Here is a 17,296-nt window from a genome sequence, read left to right on the forward strand (position 1 = left end):
ATATACAATTTTATATTAATGGAAATATATATCTTGTATATAATTTTGAAATAAACTTTTTATGTATGGTTGGTTCTTAAATCCGTGACGTCGTCGAATAAATGATTCGATTTTTTTAGATTCAAAGGATTCGTAGTCCCCGGGGGCGCAGCCCCTAGGGGGCGAAGTCTCCGGGGGAGGTGCCGGGGAGGCCCCCGGATTCTGTTATACATATAATTTCGAAAGAGATATATATGTTTGTTTGTTCGTGACTGTCAATTTAATAAAAAAAAACAAATTAATATTTATTATTAGATTCACCATGTTTAAGCTGTTTATAAATACTGAGCGACGCCAGGTAAAAGAACTAGTAATATTATTTAGTTAAATTAGAAATAATTAAAAAAAATAATGAAATTATTTTACGTCCTTACAATGTTACAAAATATTGCACGAATGCGACAGCAGCTCGGTTATTTTAATTGAAAAGTAAAAAAAATATATTCACTCGTTATATAAAAGCAGACTTTAAAAGTATGAAGTAGTTTTTAAATATAATGCCACTCTGAGCTATACCGGATATCAAGAAAACTTAATACGGCACGTTGAACACAATCCATAATTTTCCTTAGCATAATATTTGGTATAGTTTCAGTACCAACGTGCTTAGATTACAGATGCACACTGCACAGCATTCCATGCAAGTTGTCGGATAAATGCACCTGCAACATGCCATGTCTCGTTTCAAGAAACACTCGTCCGATTTATCAACATTTTTCTTTCTGTGGCACTATTCGTAGGTGCAAGTTCAAAAAAAAACTCACCTCCCACTCTTTAGGAGTTGAAGGATAATATCCGAAATTTAAAAGTCATAATTGTTAGCTTTGAGAATGAAAAAATCGAATAAAAAGAGACGAATAAGCTGGTTTTCATATTTTAAAAAATCGTTAAAAAGTAGGTTTTTCAGTTTCGGTTTAAGCTGGCTTGGAAACCCTAGGGTCAAGACCTTAATTGGTCTTCCAATGAGGTGTGTGGACGCTCCAGAACATCTCTCCAACACTCCCTGCTCCAAATGACAGCTACGTATATGTTATGATTTGGCCAAAACACTTTAATAGTTGGGTCACGAATATCACCAATATATCTATTATACTCTATTTAATCTATCATTGAATTTAAAACGTATGTGAGAAAGTATAAAAGTTTGTAATATTGAGTTTATATGAGATGACAGCAAATGAGAGTGAAAAAAGTAATTGTTGTAACTGTTTAGCCTGTGAGTTATTTATTACATTTTATACCAGGAAGGCCTTACCGGTAAATGCCAACGCGCCTTCCTGGCCAATTACAAGCAATGCAGCATTTTTATTACTCACAAGTCGCTGAATTACGAGACACTGACTACTTGCAAATTAACGAGACATCTATGAATCGTACGTGAATTTGATTGTACATTAATCATATTCAAATAGTGGTGATATAGTAGGTAGGAAGGTTTTTAGCCAATTTAATCGGGAACCGTTTCAACAATGAAATCAGGAAAATTGGCAATGTCTAATAGGAAACGAGCGACCTGGAGTCACAAATATACTTTTCAATCTATGTAGGTCAGCTCATGGGATCGAACCCGGCGCCCCTCGGTGTTAGGCAGAAGCTTAACGACCGAGCTATGCTGCTGGATTTATGGGATATAACCAGCAGAATATACCAATGCTTTGAACAAAGTGGTCACGGGTTAAAATCCCACTGGTTTCTGCTGGCCAGACGTGGATCGTTTCCTATCGGAGCTTGCAAATTTATCTGATCTTCAATGAAACGGTTCTAACAAATTGCCAACCTTGTAAATCTTGTATTTCCAGCAATCTCGAATTTCGCTGAATTGTATAAAATGCTGCATATTTACAAATTTCACCATAGATGTCAATTGATATGTATTTACTTTGTTTAATACTAACAAAACTTGTATCAAATTTGCAATGTTTCTGGCCAGGAAGGCGCATTGGGGTTACATGTTAGGCCTTTTTGGTATAAATAAGCGTTTAAAAAATGCGCTATGCTGCTGAGTTGTGAAGGGGCGGTAGAAAGATGTATTTAGATAGCTAGCTGTCATCGCTTCAATCTGTCACAAGATTCCGATGTAATTTTTAATGAGTTGATTAATGATTAAACTCCTCTACCTTCATGCCGGAGACATTAACTTACTTCAATGCTACAAAGCTAACCCCCGTATGTATGTATGTATGTATGTCGGTAAGATATCAAAGTGACTTGAAGAGTGGAAGCGGTTCAGATTGCAATTTTTTCACGGACAGGAATGTCACTGAGCTAACAGAGTGAAGCTAATAAAAATCTTAACTAAAAATAATGGCTTTATTAAGATTCAATTGTACGTACGTACAAACATAGGTTCATTCCTTTTCCCATTTGTTATACATTCATCACGTTTTACTATTTCCATTTTTTTTTTTTTTGTATTCAGTGTTTCATATTAAATCAATGTGGCATTCGCCAAGTGAATATTTCTACATACATATATTCGGCTGATATATGTGCATACATACATATTGGTCTCGCCTAACTGTTCAAAACGAACCGGCCTCTGGTCCAGATGTTTCGATCGACGTCACGCAGTCTGATTTTGTAGAATAAATTTCTCAGTATGGTGCCGTATCGATCGATCTCTGCAATTAACGCATACCCAAAACGGCCTATGTGCCAGGCCAGACATTTCATCCGATCGTATGTTTTTGACAGTCGCGTACGTCAGCGCTGTCAATTCCATTACTCGATTTTCTTGTTAGTGAAACTTTTAGTTATAATATTTGGATAATCTTAAATATTTGGATGACATCGGAGTGTCATCTGCGCGACCCAAAGAATCTCGTCTTTCGTACATGCTTAAACTCAAACAGTCGTGAATTTCGTCGATACGAAAAATACCGAAATCTAAATCTAGTTGAACGATTTTAGTATGATCGATTTTTTGCCAACTTATAAAATTGTTAGTATGTATGTACATAAATAATTAAAAAAAAAATCATCAAAAATTGACATGTAACCCAATTTGCTATACATAATTAGTTAAGAAAAAAATTTATAACAGATAATGCAAATTTTATAAGATATACATAGTGTGAAAATGATAAACTTATAGATGTTTAAACAATTAAAATCTGTCGAAATGAGTGGGGGGGGGGGGGGGGCGGAAAGTCAAACAAACAGGGCTACTGATTATTATTGCCTTTATTGTTATTACGTTCTTTAAAATTTTTGAATTCTTAAACGTGTTTATCATGATTATATTTCACCATCGACCCAATTTAAAGCAAAATTTAAAAGCAATTGGAAGAGTGTAGGAAGTTTGTCAGACTAAGTGACGAAGTGAAACCAATAAAAACCTTGTAAAATTAAATACATTCATATAAATTTCATGCACAAACAAATGTAAAGAGTATAAATGAAAATTTGATTTTTTTCAGTTTGAAACAATCAGTCTTGGCCCCAACTCGTCAAAATACTTGCCATTCACGATTTTATTTAATTATGTAATTTAAATTCATGATTTTTATAAAGAAATTATTAAATTTAAATTAATAATTAATTATTGGATTTAATTCAATAAAATTGGAGACTCTAGTTGGCACGTACCGTAATACTATGGATTAAATAAAATAATAGAAAGGTGTCGGAGTTGGTTGATTTTTTACGACTCCAACTTCGACTCCGACTCTACAGCCCTGTACGAAAGCCTTCGTTTGAGAATATATTTGTAAATGCCCACCTTTAGACTGTATTGAGCTAAATATTTGATGCTTATGAAAGTTCTTGAGTGTGGATTTGAGATAAATCTTTATTCCCCAAGGCAAAACCGATTCGCTTCTCCCTCGTCCTTGTTTTGAAAGTCCTCGAATATTGAACATGAATATTTTTTTGGCATTTATTCATCAACTCATTACTCAAGAACTCAACGAAGCTTGTGTTTGTTTGCAAAGCTTCATTGAATGTCTCAAAATCAAGCAATTTATTTCGTCGTCGAATTTTGTTCTTACGATATGTGATTGTAAAATGTGAATATCGTCACCTTAGCGGAATTGATTTGGTTAAAAATACCTTTGAGCTATTAAATGGGTTAGTACACAATCCTCAGGTTCTTAAGGGCGAAATCGCTTATTCTTAAAAATATTGAAATTGTCAGAAATTACAATATAATTGGGAAGACTATTCCAAACTGAAACCACTCTGTTTGAAAAGAAAAAATCTCTGATCAATTTATTAAATTTTTCTTTTCGGAGTCTTAGCGTGAATATTTGAATATTTTCGTTGAATATATATATTGAATATGATTATTATGATTGAATATATATTTCGTTGAATATGATTATTTAGTATTTTAAAGAGTTCGATTAAGTCGTCTCGTCTCCAGTGTAGTGAGATTCATTCTTTTCAATCTTTCGTTATAAGAAAGTAATCCTTGTCATTCTCCTTTGAGACCCTTTCGATACATGTAATATATTTTTTAAAATGAGGATTCCATATGCTAAAAGCGTATTCTAGTTTAGGTCTGTTAAATTTTTTGTTATATTTTTGATGATATAGTTAAGTTCAGAAAATTTAATGCATATTACATATAAAAATGAGTAACATTTGTTCAAAATTTGGTTAATATAAGAGGATCATTTTAGGTCACAAGTGGTGAACAAACCTAGGCCTAATTGATGTTGGACGCAATTGATTTTTTGATTTTTAAATGCTTTTTATTTTTACGAAATTATGTTCACAATACATCTTATATCTATTTTAATAGCTATTGATCTACTGATCATTTAATTTGGTTAGTAATCATAGTATTATATTGTTCTAATGTTAATGTACAGCATAATAGGAAAAAGAGCTCAAAAACCTATTTACAATTCTTATAATTGCTCATAATACATCTCATACATAACATTAATGAAAGACTCTCTAAATTCGATCACCTAAAGCAGATTGTGTTTAGGTAATCTGTGTATATACCCGAAGGGTATAGACATTTTGTTGTGATCACCGGGACTCTTCACAAGTGTGTTAGTATGGTTATTAGTGATTCTGACATACATATAATCTACCGGTTAGTTTGTTAGTAATGTCTGTAACAAACGGAATATTATATATGGCATGCAGTTTTTCAAGTTAGTATAAATGGGTGTATTATAAATTATTTTTAGGGATTTTGTATTACTTGGAGCTTGTAAAGGTTAGTATTCGAGGCGTTATGGACGCAATTGATGAAATGGTTGTTTATTTTGTAGTAAAGATTTGGGTTATTTTTGCCTAGGTGGAGTACAGAGCTTATTACTATGTGAAAAATAAAATAAAATAAAAGTGTCCATATGTACAATGTTTATTTTCCTAGCTAGCGCGTAGAATATACTTTTGATTGGATCGTCTGAGAGAGTTCTGGAATAAGTTTCGCGATGAAAATTTTCCGTTTCGCTACCTCTCATATCGCATTAGCGCACACTCTTATTGACATAATATATTATATTACTTTTATCCGATGTTGTTTGAAAACGACATTTTCCCCTTCGTTGCGTCTCATTTATATATATATATATATATATATATATATATATATATATATATATATATATATATATATATATATATATATATATATATATATATATATATATATATATATATATATATATATATATATATATTTGTACATGTATGTATATGTACATAATTTTGTGGAGACATTTCGATGCAACGCACAAATAATAGCAGTCGGTTCCTGGCACACGGTTGTACATTATATTTTATAGGTATATTACAATATATATATATATCATCGGATAAAGTCGTTGTTTTATGATAGAAATATACACCACACGAATCTCGAACGATCGTATAATAAATTAATTTAGATTCTTTACTGAAAGAAAAAAAAAACCAACAACGAAATCCATATCACTCTATCGACCTAAAATTCGTTTTAATTATCTAGCGGGTTCTTTTTTCTTTCGGCAAGGCCGTTAGTTTGTTCTGTAGTTTATTATCCGAGAGCGACCACTCGAAACGTACCATGATATGTATATATGTATGTATAATATGTATATACAGTTTTGCAACTTTTTCCCGGTGTTTTGTCATTTTTTTATGAAGGAAATCTTCAAGTCTTTATTCTGTTCGTGTTTGTGACTGCGCGGAGAACTCATTTGCAGCGATTCGATGTTTTATAATTGTCGTCAGACAGGTATCTGGCTACGACAGATCTGACGAGAGATATGTATGTATATACAATAAGTATTGTAAAAATTGATACACGAATTAAATTAAAGTTATTTTATATATATATATATATATATATATATATATATATATATATATATATATATATATATATATATTTATATTTATATATGTGAAATAAAATTTAAATAAACACTTTGTCTTATGTGAAATAAAACATGATTTTTTCCCCCGAAACGTCTTGACACCGTCAAAGGCGAAAAACTGCTAATTGACCGATTTTGCATCCCCCTTCGAACCCTTTTCTTTTCTTTTCAACTTAGGTCACTACCTGAACCCTAACTAGCATATTCAATCTTAAATTCTTTCGACTTCTATCTATCGACTTAAGAGGGCTGGACAGCAGCGCCTTGTCCATACAAACGTACTATACTTCTCCCTTCCTCAATTATGGCACTAGAGAAATTATTTTTTAATATGCTATGGATATCCACCATTGGGGTGCATCTATCGTTTTATTTTTTTGATTGATTATTTTTTATAGGAGCTAGGAGCCGCCAAACATCTATAAAATCGCCTCTTTTTTACACCCACGAAACGAGTCCAGCGGGCTTATTTAACGGTCGATTTAAAAAAAAATACGCCGATAGATGCACAGAAAGTATCTTTCTCATACCGATGATGATTTTTTTTTACAATTGGTCCAGTTTTGGAGGAGAAAATAGAAGAATATGAAACCTCGATTTTGTCAATTTTAAATACGTTTTATCTGGTCGAAGCGCAGCTGTCGCAACTCAACTCAATATATATATTGATATATATTGTCGCATTCACTCAATATATACATACACTCAATATATATATCGAAGAAAGGAACGGTAACAAAATTAAGGTTTCGGGCGTACAGCCCTCTTAAGATCTTTCGATTTTCGATGTTTGCTTTCCGATTTTTGCTTTTTCGATCTTTCGATGCCGTGATGTAGACCCATAGGTTTTAAGCACATATTATGATCTAGTGGGGGGTGAATGCGATAGCATGTACATATTATGTAAGTCTCATGCTATCGACTATACCCACTACCTACTAGTTAGTTTCTCGCCACGACAAACCATCACAATAAATTGTCCAACTAAAATCTTCTTCTATGGGCTCGTTTACTATCATACATATGTATGTATGTATATGTTAGGCGGCATTTATTAACAGGCGAAGACAGGGCCGACTATCGAAACTCTTATAATAGGCGTGGGTGGTCCGAATGGTAATAATTATCATCTGATGTCCAACAGATAGATACGATATAGGCAAATTTTTAATTCGTGTATCAATTCCTTTCCAAAGTCGTTGGAATCATCGGGCACGACACTAGTTTCAATTTTATTTAGGCTTAGGAGCGATTTGATCGATTTCGATGCTAGCGGACATACATACATATATGTATGTACGATGATGACCTTCTTTGGTAGGAAATTTTGTGATGTTCCGTTGTAGGGCTGGCGGCGACAGGGCTGGCCAACCAGCTCTCACCAACAAACCGGTGCCGTTAGATCAGAACAGATGAACGGCAACAATCTGCAGAATGTGCTACCATGATGCCGCCTTGGCAGCAAAGTGTTCTGTTCTGTTGCCGTTTACTGTTATATTTTGTACGCATTATAATGTAATATCCAGCAAAGCCAGCCAACTGGTGCACACTGCTAGCGAGATCTGTTCGTATTCGCATTCCCAATATTACATATATATGTATGTATGCATTTCAAATAGTGTTGTAACTTTCATATTTCATCATACATATGTATGTACATAATTGGAGAACTATTTATTTATTTATTGAAAAATCAACAGGCTTCAGATGTAGAAATTCATAAAAATAAAGTAAAAAAATAAACAAAATAACATCTGAGCCTAAATATAGATTTTTACAAAATACATAATATACATATCTAGTCTAACTCACGGCACCGAAAGTGAAAAGAGTCCAAAAAGCAAATATCGGAAGGCAATGATCGAAAATCGAAAGATCAAATAAAAAGGGTACTATGTATATATAATATATATGAGTGGCATGCGTTGAAATTATCTCTCTTTTTGTCATACAGCCTTGTTTAATGTGCGCGCGCAGGATACGGGAGGAAAAAGCCTGTTCCTCTTGTTCCTGTTGTATCCTGCTCGCGTAAATTAAGTGAGGATGTATGACGGGGGGAGAGAGAGTTTTACCGCACGCCACTGATATATATATATACATATACTAACCGTTTTTCATATGTATGCATGGTAAACGAACATTTCGACTTTTTCACTGTCGACTTTTTTACGGTCACCCATCTAGTACATATATACAAACAAATGAAAAAAAAAAGAATAAAAACTAAAATATGACTAAATAGGACAATGCATAATCTGATATGTAATATCGAAAGAGACTTTGTATGTAAGTATTTTTGGTTGGGAAAGTTTCTACATATGACGACGATTCGAATTTTTTTTCGATTCAAATAAATTTCGATTCAAATAATTTAATAAGACTCACTTCACAAGTGTGTTAGTATGGTTATTAGTGATTCTGTCATAGAATCTACTGGTTAGTTTGTTATTAATGTCTGTAACGAACATATGCACTGGTATGCACTCAAGGATGACAAATGCTTAGTGTCGGTAAATGTTTAAATTACATAGTATATACACTGTAATGTGATACAATTTTATGATATATGTAACGTGCTTGTACATGGTTTGTAATTGTAACACATATGAAGGGGGGGGGGGGTCAATTTAGAGTTTATATGAATGTATGTTTGTTTCTTTTTTAAGAACATTTCTTATTTGAGTTTGATATATTTTGAATAATGATGAATGAATTTATTATATTATACCGGTGAATATACATAGTAGTTCGTTCCTGGAAATAAGACCCGGTCTTTGATTAATGATGTTGCAGTGTCAAAGATGTCTCTACTTATTGTACAGGTTTAATGCTCATTTAGCAAAACACAGGGCATATAAAAAAAAGCTTGTAAAAATAAAGCCGATCGTTCGTTCGACGGTGAAGAGAAATTCGCTACAAAAAGTTTTCCAATCGGATGTGTAATTAGGCTTGACACGTAAAGGAGAACATGTTTTCCTTTCGGATTAAAAATAATGTCGTCTTATCATTTTTAAAAGCGATTCTTCTTTGTCCTCCGTTTCAAATTGGCTCGATATAAAACGTAGAACAGACTTTTTTAGAATATGAGCTACTATAATATAAGCAATGGAATTTTTAAATTTGCTTTAAAATGTATGTATGTACTTTATTTTGAAATGTTACCACTGAAAACAATAACAAAACCGCATTAATAACTCAATTTATGTAGTCGAATTGTGAAGTTATCATTTTTGCTATCGCTTACGGTTGTTTTTTAGAACTGCTAAAAATGTGTTTCAATTTTTATTTTTATATATTTCTGGCTTCAGTAGCAACGTAGAAAATAACACTGAGCAACAAAAAATCACGTTTTTGAGTTACCAGAGCGGAGACTAACCAATCTTTACTAAATTTGACCCACTGAATTTGAATATGATAATGATTTTTGTGGGTTCGTGATCGTTTACGATTAAAAAATGCGCGATTTTTACAGTTTTTTTACTTTTGCTGTCTTTAACTCAAAATCTAGTATCGCTGTGCTCAAAGTGAGTATTGAAATCAATAGTCGGATGTTTTTTCGATTGATTGTGATTTTTTATCGTTTTAAAATACTTATAATTAATTATCTAGCAAATTTTAAAAGTCAAAAACATATTTATCACGTTAACGATCACGAACCAACAAAAATCATTATTCGAATTCAGTGGGTCAAACTTAGTAAAGTTTGGCTAGTCTCTATTAAATTTAGTTGTTTTTCATTTAAACTACTCTAATCCGGTTTTCCTGTGATGGGACCGATTCGGAAACTGCATCATTGACAAGAATTTTCAAGTTATCTTGCTGTTGCTTTTTATGCCTAAGTGTGTGTATGTTTTCGGGAACTTATTGACATGCTTAATAATCGTTGCATTGTTCGCCGTGCATTGTTCATTTTTATGATGATCCTTTTTTTTTGCACTCTAGCTTTGTAGTTTGCCCAAAAATAGACCCAAAACTCCTGGAAAAGGCACGTTTCCGGTCCCACCTCTAATAATCATATCGAAAAACACTCAAAAATTGAGAAGACGATTTTTTGTTGACGCATTTTGTTTTGTCCATTCGTTGAGGCTGTCTGTGGCCTTCGCACAAGCGGATGGAGCGTGTCGTGCGGCAGTGAAAGTTGACGGAAATAAGTCGCGTTGTAAACACTCAAAGGTGATCTCATCAGAAAAATCGATCCGAGATTTGGAAAATGCGAATCCATCGACACACATTGAAACATCTAAAATCGCTCGGGTGTTCGTCTCCGAGTGATTAAAAAAAAAAAAAAAACAAAAATCACAGGTAGACGCTCTCGGCGGAAGCGGCCGACCGTTACGCCAATTATATTATTATATATTGACTCGCGAAACTCGACGACCCATTTCAGTCGAACACTGTCTATCCTTGCTCTAGACCAGCGGTTGTCGACCTTTTTTGTGTGAAATTGCTCAAAAATGTGATATCGCCAGTTGCAAACATCTGCGCATATTGTTGCGGCACGACGCGATTCGACGAAGGCACTCTTATCTATAATGAATGATTTATAAATAGAACCAGATGATTTCGTATTAAAGTGACTTTCAATCTGCAACTACCCCTGGAACCCTCCTAGCTGATGATATTTAAATAATGTGTATATTTTAACGAAAAACATCCCATGTCAACGAGTTGAAAACAAAACAGAAATTTCGACCGATTCAAAGTCAAAGCTCAAATGTCACAATGACAGTTGAGCTTGGGGTATTTGGCCATACCGAGTATATCGAATCACCATTATAATATAAACATTTTAACATTCATTATATAACCTACTAGCTGTATTAACTGGCTTAGCTCGGTATTTGTAATATTAACCGCTTAAACTTGACTAATCTAATAGTAAACATTTTATTAAATTTAATTGAATTGTTTTATTTTATATAAATTTATTTGAACACTAATTTGTTTTTTTTTATGAATTGACTGTCACGAACAAACAAACATATTATATTACAGTAAGTCTCTTATAAAAAATGATATGTATACCGGAATACGGCGCCTGCGCCCCCGTGGCTACGCCCCGGCGCCTGCGCCCCTGGAGGCTCTGCCCCATAGGGCTTCACTCTAGCGTCTGCACCCCCTAGGGCTCCGCTCTCGACGTCTGCTCCCCCTAGGGGGTGGAGCCCTCGGGGCCTTTGCCCCCGGGGACTTCGAATCCTTTGAATCGAAAAAAATCTATTACGATTATTTTTCACCATTAGTTTCGATTTACATTTCCATCGTAGACCAAACCGCGCAAAATGGAAAAGTTTCAAAACGATTGGAAAACTGTAGGAAGTTTAGCTTAATCGTTTGCGAAATTTAGCTTAAGTGAAACATAGAAGAGCCTTGTAAAAAAGCACCAATTTGATATTCTGTGTGTGTGTATGTGTCTGTGAGATAACGCTCGCCGTACAATAATAATCGTTTCCATTCGACATATGTACATATGTACGTCACGGCTAAAACATTCCCAACAAAATGTACGAATGTAATACAAATATAATAACAAAAGAAAAATCTTCTATATATACCATTTGCTACCAATGTTTCTTATAGGCAAGTATCTGAGCATTTAGCGCCATCTATTGAAAATTTTTTTTTATTAATTATTCTATTGGCGTTTTATATTGTTTATATGTAGCTAGTTTTTACCATTTTTTCATTTTAAACAATTAAATATTAATATTAAATTAAATTTATTTGAAAAAAATACGAGCGCGCGCGGATCAAACACAGGACAGACACATTTCTTTATTTTTTTTTTTAATTAATAGCTTATTATGCTATTACCATGATATTTCATCAGGCACAACACCAGTCTTTATATATTAAAATAATATTATTAAAAAAAGCGTTTTTTTACATGTGCAAAACTATATAAAGAAAAAACAAAAACACTTGCCGCGTACCACTCTGTGTGTCTGCGTCCTTTATGGTATTTTCTTATAATTAGAGGCAGGATAGTCACAGTGCTATCCATTGTTCGGCAAACCTTTAACAATGCATTTACCACCTTTGAACAATACACGGCCCCCTCAGGCTCCGGTGACTACTTATACTTAAAGAGCGAACCAACTTTGCGCCGTTCATTGTTCATTGTTCGTCGTGCTTGGTTCATTTTTATGATGAACCTTTTTTCATGATCTCTAGCTTTGTAGTTTGCCCTGTTTTCCGGAAAATAGACCCAAAACGCCCTGTTTCCTGGAAAATCTGATTGATTATAATAAGATCCACGGTTAGTTAAAAACATTACTATTCATATGTAACTTTGGCCCGTATTCATAATATGTACATATGTATGTGTATAATTAAATAACAAAATCAGAAGTTTGAGTCTGATTTAATAATATTACACATACATGTACATACATATATATATACGTATGTGTATACATATATATGTACATACATACGTATGTATAATTTTACTCATATGGGTTTCTAACATAACCGCGTATCGAGCTCTTTTATAAACATACGTAAACTTAGACTTGTCCAACATATTGGACGATTTATTCGGCAGAACTTCATGAATAAATACCAAATGAATCAACCGCTCAAAATCAAGGAGAAACTCGTTTGGTTTTTCCTACATACAGACACAACAATCCCCGACTTCTTGATTCCGGGCAACAATATATGTATAGATACAGCACAATTTGTAATGCGGTCCATCAACTAAGAGATTCTTGACGAATCTCTGGCTATGAAATACTCGTTTCTGGCAATTCGTCTGTCGCGGAATATTCTCAGCGACGAGCAAATTGTCTGTCAAAGACAATACATTCGGCCGATTGGATGAAATATAATAGTATATTATGTATATATTAACCAGCAGCATGATCTAGTGGTGAGTATTGAATTATTTCGTGCTTGATGTCACGGCTTCGATTCCCACTAAGAGTCTCGTTGTTGGTCAGACCTTGCTTTGTCGAGGTCGGTCGTTTTATCGATCATAATTTGCCAATTTTTCTGATTTTCATTGAAACAGTTCCTGTAAAATTAGCTTTTTCTTCCCAATTTTCTGTTGCAAACCTTGAGTTTGCCAGATTTCTCACCATAGATGTCTCTGTGGTTGTGGTTATCGAATGTAAAAATGTTCATGTATTGTTACATGAAAAATCGTATTTATACGATGTTTGTAATATCTGAACATAGATGTCAGGTATTGTTTCGATTCACATGTGTATGTATGTAATAATTATGTATTTAGATGTCTCGTTAATGAGTTTTCAATGTTTTTCAACGAATGCAAATTTCAAGCAAATGCATTTTCAATGAGTTTTCAACGAGAGCAAATGCAATTTCAACAATGTGCGCCAACTGTAATATAACAGTTGAGTTTTGACAGCTCTGACGTTATTACGAACGCTTTAGAATTCAATAAAACGATAATATTTGCTGGGTATTGCGAAAAAAGGAAACGAGTACCGTATATTACAATAATAATGTGTTAAAAATAAAAATATGACTTTCAAACTCAATTTGCTAGTCAAGTGACGTTTCAACGATAATCTAACCTCTCCATTTAACCCGGTACAAACTTATTGTTCGACTGTATTTTAAGTTGTAATATATTTAGAACAGTTGGAATGTACATAATACGCCATATGAATCGACTTTTGTGTGTTATACGGAATATATTCAAACTAGTCACAATAGATTACGACTGAAAATACACTTCAACTATAACCTTGTTAGATGGAATATATTCCAATATCACAATAGTATAGAAGAACCGATCTACATAGCATGAGACTTGACTAATATAATAGTACACGTGTACATGCTATCGTATTCAATCTCCACTCGACCCGCGATGGGGGTTGAATACGAAAATACACGCACATTCAGCGCCATCTATTGAAAATTAATTTAATTTAACTTTCTATTGCTGTTTTATATTGTTTATATGTACATATGTAGGTAGGTAGGTAGGTAGTTTTTACCTATAATACACAAGATGAAAATTCATAGTATATTATATTGCTGTCGGTTCCCTCATCACTGAGGATCGTGACTATGATGTGCGGTCAACCAGCTGCCTCCATTCAGTTCTAAATTCGGCCAGGCGAAGACTTGCTACCGTGGAAGCGCCCGTCGCTGCAGATACTTGGTCAGTCCAGCGTGCGGGGGATCTGCCTCTGGCTCTTCTGCCTTCGACGCTACCAACCACAACCAACCGCTCCAGGCTCTCCTCACCTCTTCGTGCAGTGTGGCCGAAGAACTGCAATATACGTTTCAGGCATATTGTTGACAATCTATCCTTGATTTTCAATTCTTCAAGAATAGACATATTCGTGCGTTTGTCGGTCCAAGGCACGCGCAGTAGCCGTCTCCAGGACCACATCTCGAAGGCATCGATTTTCCGTCTATCCGCCGCCTTCATGGTCCACGTCTCGACACCATAAAGGCAGACAGAAAAAACGAGACTCTTCACGAGACGGATTTTGACAGCAGTTGTAATGGCTCTATTCTTCCAAATCTTCGTTAGTTGTGACATTGCCGATTTTGCTAATGTAATCCGGCGCCGTATTTCCAATTCGCTGCCGCCGTTGTTAGATATGAGTGACCCCAGATAGACAAAAATATTATATTATATTGACATAGTATATTACATATATATTAATGGAAATTTATATTTTTTACACGATAAAAGTAATTGTAAACGTCTTGTTATGGACAGCAAAACTTACAGTAATATTATTAAAGACCTTGCACTGAATTATATTGTAATAATATTATATAGCTAATAAGAAATATATTAAAAAAATAAAGAAATTATTTTATGTCCTTACAATGTTACAATACATTGCGCGAATGCGACAGCACGATCGGTTCTCTTACATAAGTCTTTTAAGTTCTCTTTGAAGTTCTTTTTGAAATGTGTATTGAAACCGTTATTCAAATATTTGTAGTAATTTTTTGAATCAACAAAACAATAAATTATAATTTTTATTGCCGTATACTATAATTACATTTTTTTTAAATTATAGTATGCGAATTTTTCCCGCGGTGAAATGTCCTCGAATCTTTTTAACATGCAAGGGGTATGCAAGTGCCCCAATTTTTATGTTTTTCGTAATAACTATGTGGTTTTCAAAGCTATACACCCTATATTTCTTGTACTCCTAGAATGAACTACAAGAAATTTATTTTAATACATTTTGTATGATTTAGAAAAAGGGTACATCGTAAAAAAATACATTTATACATTTCTACGTTCCAAAGTATGATTTAAAGGCGGTAGAGAAAAGTCATGTTTTTGACTGCTCGCTTGCATATTCTTGTTGATCGATGAATCAATGCGAGAGAAAGAGACAGCTATATTTTCATAAGCTATTGTTTTCGTCGCTTTTGGCGCGTGGCTATTGAGTCATGCAGTCGCCTGTTGGCCTTACCTATGTGCGTTTGCATGTTGATGATTGTCGTTATTTTTTAATACAAAAATAGTCAAAAACATGCTGTAGGACTAAAACTTTATTATGTTGATGTATAAAATGATTAATAAGACATATATTGACCCCGTTTAAAGCTGCATTTTGATTAAAAAATACTGGGGTCTTTCAAAGGCTAAGCCACTAGCTTACATCGTTTCATTTCCTGTACATAGAGTTAAAATTGTATACGAAAAATGTTTTATTAGATAGTTAGCACTTATTTAATGAAATTTATATGGAGCGTGACGTTATGGGATAGCTTTAGCGTAACAACATTTTATTTTTATCTCACAATGAAACATACATATGTACATAACAACGTATGTACATATTCAACAAATTCAAGAAAGCCATGCTTTCATTACAATTTCAACTCATTTAGTAACTGTCGAAGTGAATGTTTATTAAATTCGAATCTAAATACAAACAAGTTTCTCCAGTTATAATGCAAATACAATTTGATAACGTCGATAAACGATTTAATAAAAAAACAGGGACAGTTCTACAGTCTGAGAAACACTGCCTTGTATGAATACGCTCATAGATTTATTTTCATTGAAAAGCATGCACTGTTGCGTTCGATTTGCATATCCTGTTTAAATATTTACACCCAACTACAAACATACTTATGTACATATATTACAGTTAAATTTAAACCCGTCGAAATATGTACATATCGGTTCCGATGCACACATCACAAAAACATGCTGAGAAAATCAGATTTTTTTTTAATAAATATTGTATTATACATAATATGTAGAATGCAAGTGCATAATACGGTCGTTTTGATACACTCGTAAATGAGTATAGTACACGAGAATATAATATATAATAATATAATGGGTATATACAACGGAACAAGCACGCGCTGGTGAACTTGCTCGTTTGTCAAAACTCCATTGTGACGACAAATTGGGAACTCGAGACCGCAGCGTGACTACTTTTACGATAATTAAATTAGTTTTCAACTACGTCTCGTACATGCATTCGCATATTACGATTCAAAGTTTATTTCATATCCAACTGTAGAACTTGTAGATCTAGAAAATCTGCTTTTGATCAAATACAAAATGATTGTGTCACATTTTAAGACGAACGATCTTAAGCAGCGGTCTATGAACCCGAGTCCTTTAAAGGTTATTTTATTTATTTTTATTTTTACATAGATATATACCAGGAAGGCTTGACAGGAAGACCCCAATGCGCCTTCCTGGACAATTAATCACAAACAATGCAGCATTTTATTATTACACTAGCTGAACCCGGCATGCGTTGCAACGCCACAATAATGCATGCAATTCCCGTTTCCGTTCCCCATCCCGTTCCCGTTCCCATTTGTTGGAAAAACGCAGGCAGAAAACACGTTGGTCGCAACTCGAAAACATTTGAAATTATTGCAATGACACCCATTTCCGTTTTTCCCGTTTCCGTCCCTGTTTTTTCCCGTTTTTTTTTTCATAGTAATCTTCCCGAATA

General features: G+C 33.9%; 1 protein-coding gene across 2 annotated transcripts in view; it reads left to right on the plus strand.

Annotated features, from left to right (window-relative positions):
- Positions 1-17,296, plus strand: part of CalpC (calpain C) — a 61,234-nt gene that overhangs the window by 18,760 nt on the left and 25,178 nt on the right. The gene's annotated exons all lie outside the window — the stretch shown is intronic.

The sequence above is a fragment of the Arctopsyche grandis genome, chromosome 2 (assembly GCF_051622035.1).
Source record: "Arctopsyche grandis isolate Sample6627 chromosome 2, ASM5162203v2, whole genome shotgun sequence".
Lineage (NCBI taxonomy): Eukaryota > Metazoa > Arthropoda > Insecta > Trichoptera > Hydropsychidae > Arctopsyche > Arctopsyche grandis.